Source organism: Pezoporus flaviventris, unplaced genomic scaffold, assembly GCF_033815535.1.
Source record: "Pezoporus flaviventris isolate CSIRO_AGI_PZ_B2104156 unplaced genomic scaffold, CSIRO_AGI_Pfla_v1 ptg000015l, whole genome shotgun sequence".
In the NCBI taxonomy this organism is placed as follows: Eukaryota; Metazoa; Chordata; class Aves; order Psittaciformes; family Psittacidae; genus Pezoporus; species Pezoporus flaviventris.
The window spans coordinates 45329384-45346871 of record NW_026892563.1 but is presented as its reverse complement, the minus strand read 5'-3'; the positions used below and the strand labels follow the sequence as shown (position 1 = coordinate 45346871).

The 17488-nt window shown below is 41.9% G+C and overlaps 1 long non-coding RNA gene across 2 annotated transcripts in view; it reads left to right on the top strand.

The window, feature by feature from the left end:
- Positions 1-1361: 1361 nt before the first annotated feature.
- The window catches only part of LOC133269193 (uncharacterized), a 123091-nt gene continuing 106964 nt past the window's right edge, over positions 1362-17488 (top strand). For both annotated transcript variants that reach the window (XR_009743367.1, XR_009743368.1), the window contains exon 1: positions 1362-1431. This is a non-coding gene — a long non-coding RNA (uncharacterized LOC133269193). The remainder of the gene's footprint in view (positions 1432-17488) is intronic.

Sequence of the window (17488 nt, the reverse complement as noted above, 5' to 3'; positions counted from 1 at the left end):
TCCTGGGGGAAGAGGAAGGGCTACCCAGGGCCAGGCAGGCTGGCAAAGGCAACTAGGCAGTGCCTAGGGCAGGGGCACACTCAGGTAGTGCTGGTTGAATAATAGAAGGATTGGTTTGGCACTGCAGCTAACACATGAAGCAAGGCAGCTGGAGAGAAGAAAATCAGATATCACTTTGGCCCGGTGTGGTGGGTTGATCATGGCTGGATGCTGCCAAGGCCAGTCAAATCACTTCCGCTCCTCAGCTGTAGAGGAGAGAGGCAATATAGCAAAAGGCTTGTGGGGCAAGATAAGGACAGTTTGCTGTTTGAAACCACCAGATTCCTAAGACATTGCGTGGCAAACATAATACATGTTTTGAATTTGCCACCTGCTACTTCTCTTTGACACCCTCTAGTTCATTTATGGAGGAGAGGATGAATGGATCTTCGTTGTTCATCTTTACTTAGTTTCTGCTGGGTGAGCAACCTTACCCTGCCTTACCTGTTTAATGTTCCTTGAATATACATTAAAATAGGTAGCAGGAGGAGTTATGTGTCGAGCAGTGGTGCTTTCTGTAAGTAATGTGTGGAAAGAAGGGAAATAGCCTGGAGTTTTTCCACTCCTGCTAATTGCCTTCTTCACCAGCTTCCTGCAACTTGTCCCACACCCTGCAGTTTGCGTTCATGCTGCTATAGACGTGAGCCAGCAGCGTTTCAGTGTGAAAGGCCTTTCAGTGCATGGTAAAGCTTTATTATTTTTCCTGCCTTTTGGAAGATAAAAGCTTCTAACCAGCTTCCTTTAGTTTTATTCTGCAGCTCTGATAGCCTTTAGCTGCCTTTCAGCCCATTAATCAGTTTCCCAATCCAGAAGCAGGGCACAGATGTAGAGAGTTTTCTGTCCTGAACTCATGGATTCTCCAGCCGTAACAACCACATTAAAGCCATCAGGTCCAAATTAGAAATGCCTTCTTAAGTTTAGCTGTCTGGTAGCAGTCCTTTTATTTAGTGATGAGCTTAAACCCCTGTTGCTCCTTTCTAACTTCGTGTACCTTTGCAGTCAGGTAACTTACTTGCTCTTATGTTTCTGCCATAGACTCAGACTGGTTCTGGTCACATGCAACAAGGGGATGGTGGCTTTTCTGCTTCTGTTTATAAGGGTACAGCTTCAGTAGTTTTGCTTGGCAAACAGGAGCCGGTTTTATACTTCAGTCGAGACTGCTTTGGTTTTTCTATGTATTTGTTTAATAAGAAAACTTATACAAGTTCTTATAAGAGAGGGGAGTTTAAATGTTGTAGTGCAGTCTTTCAGGTTCTTCCAGAGTCTTTAAGTGTAGAAAAAGATGTGCAAAATCAATAATGGTATTGTTCTCCTGACTTTTTTTAGGATGGATGTGTACTCAGGATTCACCCTATCCCAAAGAACCTTCTGGTCACCCTCCCCCAAAACATGGTAAGTCCTATGGAGAAACTGGAGTAGATCCTTCACTTTGTTCTGTATACCTCACATCAGCTTGCATATGTGTCTTGGTCATTTGTTAAACAGAGAGTAGAAATTCAACCCTTAACTAGTGTTTTCACTTCCAAACTTTTTGGTAGTATCTTTCAGAATGCAGAATTCTGAATCCTTCTTTCCCAGTGTGCAGAATATAAGTATTAATATTAAGCACACTTTTTATTATTGCTCTCTCAGTGCATAAGCAAGTTTTCAATGGTTGTAGGTGATCCATTATGACACATTGTACTGCATGACAAATTCTGTGTTCATTGCCAGTTTCCAAATGTTATCCTCGATGCCTACTTTATCCTCACCCTGTTGGTGTGATCAATATATATGAAGGGAAGCATGTGGAATTTGAGGAATGGAAGGATAAGTTATTCGTCCCTTAGGAAACTGAGTCTGTGCATGTTATCCTTGCTCCATCCAGACAGCTGAAGTAAGAAATAAGTGCTCAAAAGGTATTAGCCATGGAGAAAGAAATCTGTAGTGAGGAGAAAGTATTATGATAAGTAGGGGACTGTAAGTTGCAAGAGTACATTAAATGAAGCAGTACTGCTAGTATATCAGGTTTGGGTGGCAAGGTTTTGGTAGCAGGGCAGGCTACACAGTGGCGTCTCTGAGAAGCTGCTATAAGCTTCACCTGTGTTTGATAGAGCCAGTGGGGTCCAAGGTAGACCTGCCCCTGCCCAAGGCTGAGCCATCAGTGACAGTGGTAGCACCTCTGGGATAATGTAATTAAAAAGGGTGTAGGAAAAAGTCCTTTTCAACAGCAGCTGGGAACAGGAGTGAGAATGTGTGAGACAAACAGCCCTGCAGGCACCATGGTCAGTTGAGGAAGGAGGGGAGAATGTGCTCCAGGCATCAGAGCAGAGATTCCTGTGCAGCCCACGGTGAGTTAGGCTGTGCCCCCGCAGCCCGTGGAGGTCCATAGAGGAGCAGATCTCCCCACGCAGCCTATGGAGGACCCCGTGCTGCTGGAGCAGGGGGATGCCTGAAAGAGGCTGTGACCCCATGGGAAGCCTGCACTGGAGCAGCTCCTGGCAGGACCTGTGGAGAGAGGAGCCCACACTGGAGCAGGTTTGCTGCAGGACTGGTGACCCCACAGGGACCCACACTGGGGCAGTGCATGGGGAACTGCAGCCTGTGGAAAGGGCTCATGGTGGAGAAGTTAGTGGTGGATGCGAGGGAGCCCACGCTGCAGCAAAGGAAGAGTGAGGGGAGTCCTCCTCCTGTGGAGGAAGGAGCAGCAGAAATAATGTGATGAACTGACCACAACCCCCATTCCCTGTTCCCCTGTGCCACTGGAGGGGAGGAGTCTGAGAAAAATGGGAGTAAAGCTAAGCCTGGGAAGAAGAGAGGAGTTGGGAGGAAGGGTTTTTAAAAGTGGTTTCATTTCTCATTACCCTGCTCTGATTTGATTGGTAATAAATTACACTAATTTTCCCCAAGTCGAGCCTGTTTTCCCCATGATGGTAATTGCTGAGCGATCTCTCCCTGTCCTTATCTCAGCCCATGAGCCTTTCATTGTATTTTCTCTCCCCTGCCCAGCTGAACAGGGGAGCGATAGAGCAGCTTTGGTGGGCACGTGGCACCCAGCCACGGTCAGCCCGGCGCAGCTAGAAATCCCTATTGGAGCCAGCAGGGCTGAATTTGAGGATAAAACCCAGTAAAATGCTCTACTGAAATCCTTTTATTTTCCCTCTTGCTGCATCCAACATCCTCCGCAGGCATCTCTGCAGCCACTCCCCTCTCTGTGAACACCATATGTCTGATGTTTTGTACAAGCTGTATTTTGTGCTACATTTTGGTTAACGAACCAGGAAGATTAGAAACTAGAGGGGGAAAAAAAATATCAAAACCTGTACTTGTTAAAAAAATCAGGGCGCTTTTGTCTTCCGTTTTTGTGAGAACAAGAAACAGCCTAAAGACTTTAAATACCTGGGCTTCTCAGAGGTAATGTGTTATTCATGTCTTCCTCTATCTCTCAGTGTAGAGGGCGTTCCTAGAAGAAAGTGTCATATGTCTGTATTGTAGCTCCTGAAATAGCTGGTGCTACTGGCAGCTGGACATGAGTTTGATTAACTTTAATGTGTGCTGGGCTTTAAACCTTCCTTCGCTGTCTCTATAATAAAAGAAACTGAAGAGAGAAAAAAGAACATAAAAAAGCAAAAGCTAGTAAGTTCAATTTAGCTATTCTCTATAGTCATGCTAAGCACAGAGCAGGACGATTTACAGTCACTAGAAAGTGCAATGCACAAACATGAATACCAGCATCTACATGGTTTTCATCCTGCTTGTATGAGATGTGGCGTCCTACGTGCTTTGTTAGCTTCCAGAGTGTGGATTCAGGAACAAAACACTGTTTGCACCATAATAGGTGATGATGTGATGAGATCAAACAGACTGTAGCTGGACTCTTATTGAGATACCAGCCCAAAGGGTAAGGGTTTTACGTAACAGAGAATGGGCTCTTCTCTGGGTTGGTTTTGTTACTCATGCGGGTTGCTAACACACCTGAACACAACTGCAGAAGTGGGTTGGTGGGCAGTGGCAGTACGAAGGCCTTGTTCCTAGTGCCTTGGAGTCCTGTGGTAGGATTCCTCATGTCACTGTTAATAAAGATTCAAGTACAGACGGAAGCTTTTCTCATGTCGGGACTCGCGGCACTTCTCTATCCTCTGTGAATTCCCTGAGGCTTAGTATGAATTGAGGTCACACTAAACATACTCGGTGCGGGCAGTGTGTGCCCTTTCATCTCTACCTAGCTACCTGTTTCCAGTCATTTTGTAGAAAATTTGACATCCAGAATGTTGAGACCGACTTCAAAGACCTTTATTCCCTGCCCAATGTTGCTGAAATTGGTTTAAAAGTTATTTAGTTGGATGAGAGAGGCAGATAAAAGCACACACATACTTACAAGCAGAAGCTGAGCTTGATCAAACTAGGCTAAAAGCAAACACCAGTCTGAGCTTCTTCTTGTCAATGTGTACTTAGAATTTTGTGAACTCTTAGATTATGAAGCACAACTTTCTAACATAAATTAAGAGGTTTTCTGTTTTGGAAAGTGGTCCTACGAACTACATGGAATACCTGGGTTCTGTGCTCCCCCTGATTACCAAAGCAATGTGATAATATTAAAGCCTTCAGCTGTCATAAAGATTTTGCAGCCTGAATAGGCAGGTTCTGCAGGAAAACCTCAGAAATGCAAGGCCGTGCTTGTGTGCTTGCACTGATACAAGATTGAACAATTCACTGTTCTCGCTGTTGACCGTGTTGGGGATGGCTTGACACAGTTATATTCACAGTCAAATAAAACTTAGACTAAATTTTAAACAGTCATCCAGCACTTGTAATTCCCCTCCTTTAAAATCCTTTCCTCGATTTAATAGACAGGAATATCCCACCCCAGCAATTTAAAGTACTTTCTGGTGTTTCCCAAATTGCAGGTAGTTTGCACACTGCAGGCTGAGATCCTCTGGTTTAGAGGGCAGGCTCTGGATTCCAGGCTGCTTTCGTTCTTCAGCATTAACAAGAATAAAGGTGAAAACTCACTCTGTCAAAGATGGCCTCAACACTTGGTAGAACTGGAACCGTGCTAGGAAAGGGTTGTCTGGTACATTAAAGCATAATTGAAAATCAGAAGGGAAGAGGACAGTGTTGACACACTAGTTGTAAGATCATTGAATGCTCCATCCCTGGTAGTGTTCAAGGCCAGGTTGGATGAAGCCTTGGGTGAGATGGTTTAGTGTGAGGTGTCCCTGCCCATGGCATGGGGGTTGGAACTGGATGATCTCAAGGTCCTTTCCAACCCAAACTATTCTGTGATTCTATTCTGTGACTCTTAATAGGCTTGTAAATAGAAAAACTATATAAGCCATCATTCCTAGAGCATTGCTTTTTTGCAATTAATAAAGCAAGCAACATGGAGTAATCTTAAATGAACTGATCTTCCAAATCACCTCTATAAAGATATTGCATTAAGAAAGCTCTTTCCATGTGTCATCGTATGAATAGACATTCTCAGATTAAAATCTAAGCAAACTTTTAGAAATAAATTTGACTGTATTTTTTTGTCAAAACTAGTTGAAGTTTCATCTTCCTGTTTAAAAAACAAGGAAAACCAGGCAACAAAAAGCAACCCTCCTCTTACCCTCTGTTTTTCTTCTTAATTTTAGCTATTATCAGGAATCAGAAATTTGAAACAAATCTGAATTCCATGTTGAGTCCAGCCCAGAGCAGGAAATGTGTGTAACTTATTTTGTATGTCTTCTCATAAATGACTAGCCTGAATTGATTCTGAGTGCCTTAGGCAGTCTGGTACAATCCCGATGACCTATTTTGAGAAGATGGGTAGAAAAGAAAGTTTGCCTAATCTTTGTGCATTGCAGCTCATTCAGTGGCTCCTGTGGCAGTCTGGACCAAACCCTAGATGCTTTGGCTAACAGCACTGTAAAAAGAAATGAGGCTTCAAGCGTATACCAACTATAGAGCAGAGAGTTATCTCAAGTCCATTTTAAGAGCCACAAAACCGTACCTGTCCTTGGGTGTAGATCTAAAGGGAAAGGATATTCCTATGAACCAGAATCCAGTCAAAGCAGCTGAGACAAGGCTCATTTTGCTGTCAAAATCCTTACACCTTTTTGTACTTGTCTCTTTCGCTGTGCTGTGCGCTGGTTGTGCTTGCAAAATCTCATCTAAAAAGTATGTCCAGCCTTTCAGGGAATAGGAGACATAGTGCCAGTGGGGATTAGTGCTCCCTGCTAATCTAACTGTCCCTGTTAACATGGAGTAAAGTCAGAGGCTTTCTGAAAGGGCAGTTGTTGTTCATTCACACCAGCCACCCATCTCAGTTTCATTCTGGAGATGACAACTCCCAAACAATTTGACAAGTGTTTTTCCAATGCTTCCCCGATCATACTGATTTCTACTGCTACAGATTCAGGAATGACAAAGAAAAGCAAAACTTGTCCTGGAAACGTTTATGTCACATAGGAGGAAAACTATAGTGTGAGCTGGAATGAAGTACTTGGAAACCAAGCTCCAGTTCAGGTTGCTGTGTTATTGAGGGCCTAGAAGCTATCTAATTTGGGTTAAACTGCAGCCAGACATGAGTGGTCAGGTCTCACTGGAGCCCGTGAATCTCTCCACCAGCATAAAGCATTACAGGCAGCAGCAGCAGCACCTTTTTGAGTGGTGGTTTTATTACTTCCAGTGCCACTCTTTTAAGTGGGAGTCTTGCCCCTGTATCTGCCCCACTTTCCCACACCTCTTTAGTTTCATCTGGATGCTCCATAGCCCCTTTCTGTAAAGGGGAATAGGAGTCAGAGTAAAACTATTGTGATCCACAGAGGTACGAGGTGGGAGTCCTCCTTTAGTCCCCTTCTGTATCTGTGTACCAGTATCTTGCCAACTATAGTTCTCCGCATGCAACTATTCCCCAGAGCGTATAAAAGTGCTCATGTATTTGTTGCTCAGGTACAGCTGTCCATAGGTAAAGTATCTTGTTCTGAGCAGAGTTCTTGTCTGCTGTCAGATCAAATGATGCTGATGACTCTGATCAGGGAGCCCTCTGGGAGACAAATGAAATTTTCTTGTGATTACAAGAATGTATTGTAGTCAGGAGTGTCGAGTGCTCCTACACAGGAGCATCCAACATAGTACAGGCTTTTCCTTAAACTGTGAAGAGAATAACTCTACAGAAAGGGTTGGAAGATGTTAGCTTTCTAACAGCCATCAGTGTGCATAGTAACTGGCAATGTGGAAATCCACCAGTCTGGGCTTTCTTCCTTCCACTCCAAACAGCCCATCCTTGCTTTGAGGTAACAGGACAAAGACCAGGGGTCACATTCACAAAGATTCACTTGGGCTTATTAAAAAAATCACAGATCTTCATTTGCTTCACTTCTGATAAGCCAGTGGCTATTTGGGAGAAGGGCAGCTATAGTCTGTGCTCTGACATTCAAGCTGAAGATACATAACTTGTGTATGAAGTGTTTGGTGCGGCTGTGGGAACAAAACAGGTAATACAACCAGGAGTCAAATGTTTCAGTGTAGTTTAATGTGATGGAAATTAATTCAATATTCATCATTATCCACAGAGCATCTCCAGAGGTTTGTACAGTAATGTCACAGCAAATCTATTCAGCTCTTAAGAAAAGAGAGACCATGCTCACAGCTGAGCTAATTTATATTAATACCCAGCATAACAGAAGTTATTTCACAAGATCTTTAGGCATTACATCTACAATTAGCTAAAAAGTACATACTTTATTACCTTATCTCTTTTACTAAGGTTTGCTTCTCATCTATTTGCAAATTTTTCAGGCTTACAAAGCTTCAAGGACTGTTTTCAAAATAGCACATCTTGCTAAACCGTGCCCCTACAAAAGATTAATTATTTTAAGGTTTTTACCATGCAAACCAAGAAAACTTCAATACTGGTAGGCTGGGGATTTTTGCTGCTGGAATTTACATATGTAGATTTCCCTAGGTAACAAAAATCTGTTCAAGTTTAAAATCCTCAGTGCTAATGCTAACAATAGATACATTCACCACGGCGTGATGACACTGGATAGGCTTAACATCTAAAAAAGCCATTGGGTCTATTATGCGGTTTCATAAATACAAATTACTCGTGATGGAATTCGTCAATGAATTGTACAATAGAACTAACTTCAGAATCAGCATCAGGATTGCATTGCGCTCCTTGCTCTTGTACTCTCCAAATGTCACCATGCTGCAACTCAGAACCTCTAAGTACTTATCTCTCAAATATCAGAGAACATTAAAACAGGTAAGAACATAAGAATGGCTGTCCTATGTCTAACTGAATAGACATTTAGCCTAACACCTTGCCTTCAGCAAAGACAATGTAAAATGCTGTTTCTGATACCCGTTTTGGAAATGAGAAGTGATCCAAATGAATTACTGTTAACTCTCCTTGCAGTAGTGACATCCTGTAGGGTGGGAAACCTGTAACGTTGATCAGCATTCTGCCTAAACATGACAGTAAGGTACCTCAGGCTCTCAGAATGGAGCTGATAAATTGCATGGTGAGAACTACAAAGTAAAGCTTCTCGGATACAGGTCATAAGCTGGAGGAATATTGCTATAGTAATAGGTTTGTGTTGCTAATATTCATGTCAACAGAAGGATATGGAAGGAGATCAGAGTCAAGAGGGCTTCTTTCTTATACAAAGCCTACTTTCTAAAAGCATGCTTGCAGCTTTTTAACATGGACCCAGGCTTTTAACGTATCAAGAAGAGTGTAGCTGCTACCAATGCAGGGTGCGTTGTGGCTGCAGATCCCCAAGTAAGTATTTGTGCAGTTAGCCAGGGCTATGCCTCTGTGACCCCACTCTAACTGGCGTCCTCCCTGCCTCATTTGGCATGCTCATGACCTCATGAGCGGGTGTTTTAGTCATACCTAATGTCGCAATCCTGTGTCAAAGGACTTAAGGAGCTATAAATTGTTTATCCTCAAGGTGTCTTTGCACAACCGGACCAGTGAAGAAACGCGTTCAGCTGCATTTATGGAAACTGTTTGAACGTTAGGGAAACTTGGGAAAGCAGTTTCCCAACATCCTTAAATATCAAATTTTGCAACAGTTTATTCCAGCACCCGTGAGACGAGATGCTGGACTTCATGTCACCCTGCAGGAAATGGCACAGTGGAGTAGTCTGTAGGAAGTGGACCACACAGGAATGAAGTACTGTACCAGGAGAATTGTATAGGAAACACTGCAATAACAAATACTAGGGGTTTCTGTTATTATTTTTTTTCAGAGGAAGCTACAATCTTTTTTTTCTTAATAAAATTAATTACTGGCCTCTAACTAGATGCTTTACAAGTTATAGTAACAACAAATTGTTTGCTATTTGAAGTGGGTGCCTATCAGTTTTGTTCAGTTGCCTTAGAAAGAACATGTGGTGAAGACACATTTGCAGACAGATAATGATGTTAGTATCAAACCTTATCGGAAGTGATTGCATTCCAACAATTAAATTAGATTTCCCTGAAGCAGGATAATTGAACTACAATGCAGTGTTTTGCCAAGATTTATCCTCTTCTGTAAATCTAGTCGTGGCAGCTCTGTAGCCTTTCAGGTGATTCTGAAAGATTTAGGAATCTCCAAAGGCGTAAGTTTGGGTGTATTTGTAGCTTAACTCAGATGGCTGGGGTGGTGTCACTTAGAAATGCCTTATAATAATGCTGCTGTTTCACACATTGGGACTTTTTGGGGCCTGGATATTTAGTTCAGCATTATGATTTCCAGGTACTAAAGTCCATTGTGGATGGTCTTTGGTTTTCCAGCTGCTTCTTCTGTGAGGATTTTGTATCTGTCAATAAGAATAATATCACTCCTCTAACCTTGAGTCCCCCACCAAGTGAAGGGAAGTACTGGTACCAGTAAGGATAAAAACACTGTCAGATTTTTACGTGTTTCAGTGAGGACCACAAAAGCAGGACACTTAGTAGAATTCAGAGCTGCTTATACTCTGGGAGTCTGAGCATCCTCAGACTCCATATGCATTTCTTGAGTAGCCATGTGTTGTATCACATGTAGCTCACAAGCCCTTCAAGAATACCTCTACTGGAGTTAACAGCAGTGCTCTACTGATGCAGGGGTGATGGGGGTGTTTGAACTGCTCTGTGTGTTAGGAAGTGAGTGGGGGCTGCTGAGGCCAAGACTGGAGGGGCAGTGACATGTTGAGCCCAACTCTGTACTGCAGTGGGGACAAGGGGACCTCTAGGAGACCATTGCCTCCTCATTGTGACCCACTTGCTCCTTAATACCCATCATCTTCAACTCATTTTGATATGAACTGAGTGTCTGATATTTCACAGTCAAATTAACATTTTGGTTTGCTGATCAGGAATCTTGGGATACCCTACTTGCATTTTTAACACTGAGTCTTCTGATGGAGCTCATCTAAAACAAAATGTGTGCTTCAGTCTCCTGTTTTATACTGTAAAATATTAAATACGCTGCATGTAGGAGTCAGTTTTTTGTGTTTGAGGTCTCTAAGAAAGAGGTGTTTTATTTGGTTAGAAAAAAGTACTTGGTAAAGTTGCCCTTTGCAGGCCCACTGTGCCCTAATAGTTTCTTCTGGTCACTGAAAGCAGACGTATCACGGCTGGGACTGCCTCTAGTGCATGATACATGCAGTCATCAAGCGAGCAGTCACCTGAGAGCACCCTTTCGGTTTTTAGTTTGACCCCAGCCACAAGCAGAGTGTCTGAGTGCAACAAAAGGAAAGTATATTGAATTCACTAAGTTAACCTTAAGAAGAATATTAGAAGAGTTAAGAGTGAAATAGTGCATGCAAAGGGGAATAGTTCAGAGAACAAACCCTACTTGAGAAACAGCTTCTAAATAGCAGGCAGAGAACGAAGCACATAAATTACCTGTGTGCCAAACTACCTGAAAATAATTTGGATACTCACTGAAGCAAAGTATTGTATCCAATGGTTCACTGCTAGGGCAGATCCATCTGCTTTCATTTCATTTTATTTCTATCCCCTGTAAGAAAATCAACATAGTTTTGCTACCCTACTCTACAGTCCATAAAATCAGAACTATCAAAATTCCTTCTGTCTTGAATGGAGGTCTGAACACTTTCTGGTTTTATTAAAGTGCTTTATTTTTATGTGATTACTTCACCTGAAGGAAAGTAGGAATAAGCTGCTCATGCTTAGGTTACAAGATCAGAACCATTGACTTAACCTTTTGCTTTCAGTTCGCTATCAGATGCCAAAGTGTAAAGCTGGCATAGAGTGCGTATTTAACTGTAAGAGTTTATGGGATGTCTGCTGTTAGAGCTGAAACACTGTGAGAGAGCTGTGAGATTTTTAACTGTACCTGGAACCTTAGTCTAAAGGCAGATTTGCAAACTGCTCTCTCTGTATAGCAAATACACATCTGTCTTTTCAAGTGGTGGTAGGTGGATACCAAACAAAGATGGGAAGTGTTGCAGGTTTGGATGTGGGGACAAGGGTACCAGCAGGTGAGAAAACAAAAAAGGACAGAAGAGGCCAGGGTGTGCAGAGAAAATCACTGCTTCATTAGGCTTTTTCTCAGGTTCTCTTACAGCATTGATTCAATCTATAATGTGCGATAAGATCAACATCCTGTTTACTTTTGGTAATTGCTGATCACATTGGCCTCTTTGCACGAACAAGGGGCTATATAAAGGCTTTATGGGCATAATCTTGGGAACAGAGATAAGCTTCATTAACAAGAAGCTTCTTTAAAATTTTACAATAAAACCAGAGATCTTGAAAAAAAAAAAGCAACAAAACCATACTAAAATAGCTAAAATCCCTGAGCTTTCACTGCAGGGTTCATGTCCTTGTTCTTCCTGGTTCAGAACAGGGATTTACGGTTGGATCTCTCATATACAAGCTAAGAATTATAAGTGCCAGAGTTGATACTTGCTATTACTGTGTGTCCTGCGTATTCTAGTAAAGTTGTCATCAGCTGTCTATGGCGTAGTCTGTTAGCCATAATGATATTTTAAAATGACCTAAGTAATTGAAGGTTGCTTAAAAGCCATTATCCTTCCTGTGTTAAACAAATTAGGAAGTTTTACATAGAAGTATAAATGCCACGTTGGCTAAGTTCTGTTCCTCTGGAATTGTATCTCTGCTTTCAGCAGGAACAGGAGAAAAATGTCTTACAATGAGTTTCTTAGGCAGATGTGTAGATAGGTGCTGTGTGTTGGCAGATTGTTAAAGCCAGTCTTCACAATTTATCAAAGGCAATTTTATTCATGGGATTTAGGCTTCAATAGCTGCAATAGGCACAGCACATGAATCTGAAAATCCCTATCTGCATTGTTCGATGCCTAGATGCCTTTGAAAATCTAGCCTCACAAGCCATAGTAGAATAAAATCCTGACTACAAGCAGAACAAAGCCATGTTTTGATACGACCTACACAACCTTTCCAATGTGACAACGTCACAGCGGTAAATGTCAGTATTTCAGTATTTCCTTGGTTAGGGTTGAGGTGCAAACATCGTAAAACCCAGACTAAGTCCAGGAACCTCTTTTTTTTCAGCATCTGTTTCCAGTCAAGAGTGAATTTTAAAATCCTGCTCTTAAAAGTATTGTTTTTCTGGAGTTAATTTTGCCACGCTAAGGTCTGTATAATTATATAACAGTTGGCAATGACAGCTTTGGAAGAAAGGGGGTAGTACTTACTGGGCAGGTAGCTTTATACATAGTTGACAGCTGTCTGAGTCGCTGAGATGCTAATAGCGATTAGGTTACAGGTGATCTCTGCTGGGATGGATTATTGAGTATCACATAGCTAAGATGACTGGAATCTCATTGTAAAGATAATTTGTGTCACGGCTATTGCCATGTTGTGTGTGGTAGTAGAGTAGAGAACATTATGCTTGCCTCTAATTCAGTGAGAGTCACAATAGATAAATTGGAGGTCAAAAAGGCCTTTTGGGAGAGCTCTTGCTGAAAAGGGTTATATAAATGTAAAGTAGTATTATTATTATTTATGAGCAGATTGAGTCAAATGTCATGTCGGATGCATTTCATCAATCTGAGATTGGATTTAGGCCTGTAGCTGAGCAGCAGCTCAATGATACAAACTGATAGGGGGATGTTTTAGCAGGCTAAACAGAATCAGACAAAATAACAAGCATCTCTTTACAGCAGCTCTCCTGTTCAGTGATGTATCTGAGGTCTGGCGTTCGGAACAGCAGACCTGTGGCACAGAGCTTTTCCACCAGGGCTAGAAACAACATGCAGTCTCCAGCCCATTGCAGAAGTGTGTAATTTAGATCACATAAAGATTTTTGCTGCATGATAGAACTGTGGAAACAGATATTGGTGTTTTAGTAAATCCATAAACATAGTTTATGTTAAATTGCATAATTTATATAATTGTATAGGCACGTTAGGAACACTGACAAGCTTTTTTGACAACGTGCGTAGCATATTCTCTCCATGGGAAAACGTTTGTGATTCAGTGAGCTCTTGCCTCCCAAGAAAAGGAAATGTCCACTCATTGTCCCTGCTCCCTATGAGTGTATGCGTGCACGTGTACAAGTATAGGCAAATGAAAGGTGAAGTTAAGCTTTCTCCCTCTAAGTCTCCCACTAAGACTAGGGAGACATCCCTGTAGCCCACAGAACTGCATGGTTTAAAACGTTTAATTTCTGAAATCAAAACACCAGCTTTCCCCTTTTGCATTTTCTCTTCTTTGCCTTTAATTAAGTTTGCCCTGAGAAGCTCGTGAGGCCAGATAACCTTGTTACATGAAAGAAAAAGATTCCATGCTATGAGGTGGTTCCTGCTAGCTTGGCCATCACTTACAGCGCCAGGATTTAATATCCTTTAAGCTTTTCTGTTTGCAGACTCATTTTATTTATACCCCATTTATATAAACTGCTCAGCAGATTAGAGGAGCAGCTCTATAGCCTTAATTTCAGTGTCACTTTCCAGCTGTTTTGGTCAGGCTTCCTGCCTGGTTTTAATGTATTTGTGCACTAAAATGAAAATATATCTCAATGATAAATCCTCTCCAAAGCAGAGGGAAATAGCGGCAAATAGCATCTGTTGAAATCGAATGAGAATAAAAACAAAAGCCCAGAGGAAAAGCAGGTACAGTAGGGAGCTCGAAATCAACCTGAATATAGAGTTCAGGCTTAAAGGGAGTGATCTAAATCCTTAGAATTATCCATAGATAGGAGATGGGGAATTTGTGACCTACTGCTTGTTCAGATTTGTCAGTTCCAGATGTACAGGGGATCACTTATTAAAAGATATGATTCACTTTTGGGTCTGATCCAAGGCTGCTTGAATTCATCCAGGGGATCTGTAAGTTCATTACAGATATTCATGACAGTCACTGATTATCCCAGAAATAAATGCATGCAATGATATGCTCTTGAAATTGGAACAACAGGGAAAGGCAAAGAGATCTCCCTTTCAGCCATCTCTTAAAAGAATAAATCCAGGCATCCCAGCTGCTCCATTTTGGTCATCTTTACATGCCCAGAGCTAAGCACCTAAATATCTGTTCTGCCTTTTTCTTTATGTATTTATTCCATTTCTCTGGAGGCTCTGGTACCCTTCTACCCAAGATTAAAGACAAGCGCAATCTGAAACCAGCTATGAAATGAGGTATAAATCTTTTTATGAGGCTAGCCATTGTCATCTGCACTTGAAAAATTGTGGTTTAGTTTGCTGTGTTAAAGCCATAAGCTCTGTATAGGCTTGAATGTATGTTCCTATTCACCCAGCGCTTCTGGTTTTGCAGGGCTGGGTGCTAGACAGTCTGATCATGTCAGTCCCACAGTGCTTGCTGGACTGCAGCATACTTGTGATGTAGCAAAAATGACAAGGAAGGATTTGGCCCCACGTCCTCCCAGGACACATTTTGACTTTTCTCTCTTATACATCAGGCAATGCAGATGAGAGCCAGAGGAATACCCTAACTTCCATACACATCCACCTGCATTTAAATAGAATTTTACTCTGGCTTTACCTTCAAATATGGATATTTTTTACTCGGGCAAATGAGAGAAACACTTGAAGTCTGCCCTTTCCCAGTGTCTAAGAGTACTTCCACACTTAAGGTAGCATAAAAGTGACTTCCTTCAAGTATATGGGACAGGAGTATTTCATAGCGCTTGTTTCACTGGGATTTATAGTAAGAGACGGAAGGAAATAGCATCCTCACAGTTGAATTTGATGGGCAGATGCTATGGCAATATTGCAGGATGGGGTTTTCCTTGTGAAAACTTAAAACTAGTGTAGTTTCTGTAAGGAGCAACAGTGAGAAGCAGTAACGAAGTCAGACAAGGGTGTAACTCGTCCCAGCTCAGGAAAAGAATCTGTGCATTCACACAACTCTGGGAAATCACAGAGGTTCCACTTAAACTTGAGAAGAAACTTCTTCTCGGTGAGGGTGACGGAACACTGGAACAGGCTGCCCAGGGAGGTTGTGGAGTCTCCTTCCCTGGGGACATTCAAAACCCGCCTGGACACATTCCTGTGTAACATTATCTAGGTGTTCCTGCTCCGGCAGGGGGATTGGACTAGATGATCTTTCGAGGTCCCTTCCAATCTCTAGCATACTGTGATACTGTGTGTGAAATGGGAAACAAGGTGTAAATGTTAGAAAACATCTGATACACGGTACTTAAAATCTGGAGAATACCCACTTCAAAGAGGAGGCTTATTTAAAGCAAATATGGCTGAAACCGTAACAAAGGTAGCGTATAGTGCCTTGAACACATTGAAGAAACGCAGTGAACTGTAGTTCCAGTGAAACCATTGAAGAATGCATTCCCTCCAAGAAGTGATTTTCTGTGGGGGTTTTGGTTTGGGAATTTGTGTGTGTGGTTTTGTTGTTGTTTGGTTTAGTTTTGTTGTTTGGGTTGGTTTCTTTTGGGGGGGGGGAGTGGTGGTAATAAAAGCTGCTCCTTCCTTGTTTACACCAAGGTAGAGGTAAGATGGGAAAGGAATCAAAGCTGCCTGCAGTGACCTATCGTGTCTACTAAATCCCAGCTCAGTCCCTGAAAAAATCTCATTTGCTCTTTATTCTGTAATTTGTAGTGTTTTGTTTCAGCAGTTCTATATGTTGCAAGCAAAGTCATTTCCACCACATCCCCAGGAGACCATTCCATAGCCTAACAAACCTCATTCTAGGATGCTGAGATTTTCTGTTCTAAACTTTGTTTCAATTGATCTCTTAGAATAGCTTGTACTATCTCAGCTAAACAGAAAAGAATTGAAGAAGTCTGTAAGCAAAAGTCTGCTCAAGAAACAAAGCAAGTCCTTGACTGGAGATGCGTCAGTACAGACATAAGGTTTGCAAAGGAAAGATAGGGATGAAAATAATGATTCCTTCATAAATATCCTTCATTGAGAGGGAAAAAACAGTCTAACATAGAATTCCAGTGTTATTCCCTTTGATGTTCTGTTCTTTACACTGCACCCAGAGACACTGTCTGCAGAAGTCCTGTGTGCCTCCCACTGACCCAAGGAAGGTGTTCATGGCAAACCTGTACAGCTTTCCCATGCTTGTCCTTGCCATTTGCTCTGACACAAGGAACCAGATCAATGTGAAGCCCATCATAGAGAGATGTTTGTGGCTCATACGTCAAATGCCTTCTAAATGAGTATGATTGATCTGAGATTGCTTCTTTATATTTCCTCTTGCTTTGCTTCCTCCCCAAAGAACAATTCGCACATGAACTGCATAAAGGTGACAAACTACCCATTTGGGGTGTGTTCACTGCTGGAGAGGCAAAGGTAAAATGAAAAGCACAGTTAACAGGAAGAAATTTCTTCTGAGATCAGTAATTCTTCTTCTTTAATAGTCTGCCAGCCCGAATGAATACAAAAGCATCAGAAGCAAGGAGATTTTTAAAGAGATTATAAAATTGTTACTCCACAGAAAAAAACACTCAAGTAATTTCAGCAATGGCTCCCAGAAACTGTGCACAATGTCCAAAGCCACGGGGCAAATGCAACCCCAAACCCCAACAGCCTTGAAGGAAAGCTGTGGAAATGCCTGTATCCCAGTGGTGAGAAGTCTTTCGGATGACCAAGACTGGAGGTTATTTTAGCAGAGGCTAAACAGGGACAACAGCTGAGTAATACTAAACCCAAATTTCCATTAATATTTATGGTAACTTCTTAGAGCCGTTCTTTTCTAATTTTGCTGCGGAAACTTAGTGAGGAATCTCACGCTTCTGGAGTTTGGTCCTTGCTTAGAATTGCAAGAGGAGGAAAGCTGGGATTAAAGTAATTATATTCTCAATACCACTTTCTGTTCAATAACAAGTATGCGAGAAACCTAAAGCCAGGCTTCCAGACTTCTCTAAATGCATTGTGTACTAATGCTATGAAACGCCCGCACCTGCTGTTAGTGTTGCAGTGCTGACTCAGCATTTCTGTAATCTAAATGGCAAATCTGAAGATTCAGCAAATCAAGCTAGAGATCAGGAATTAGAAGTCCAGGGAAACATTAAGCAGC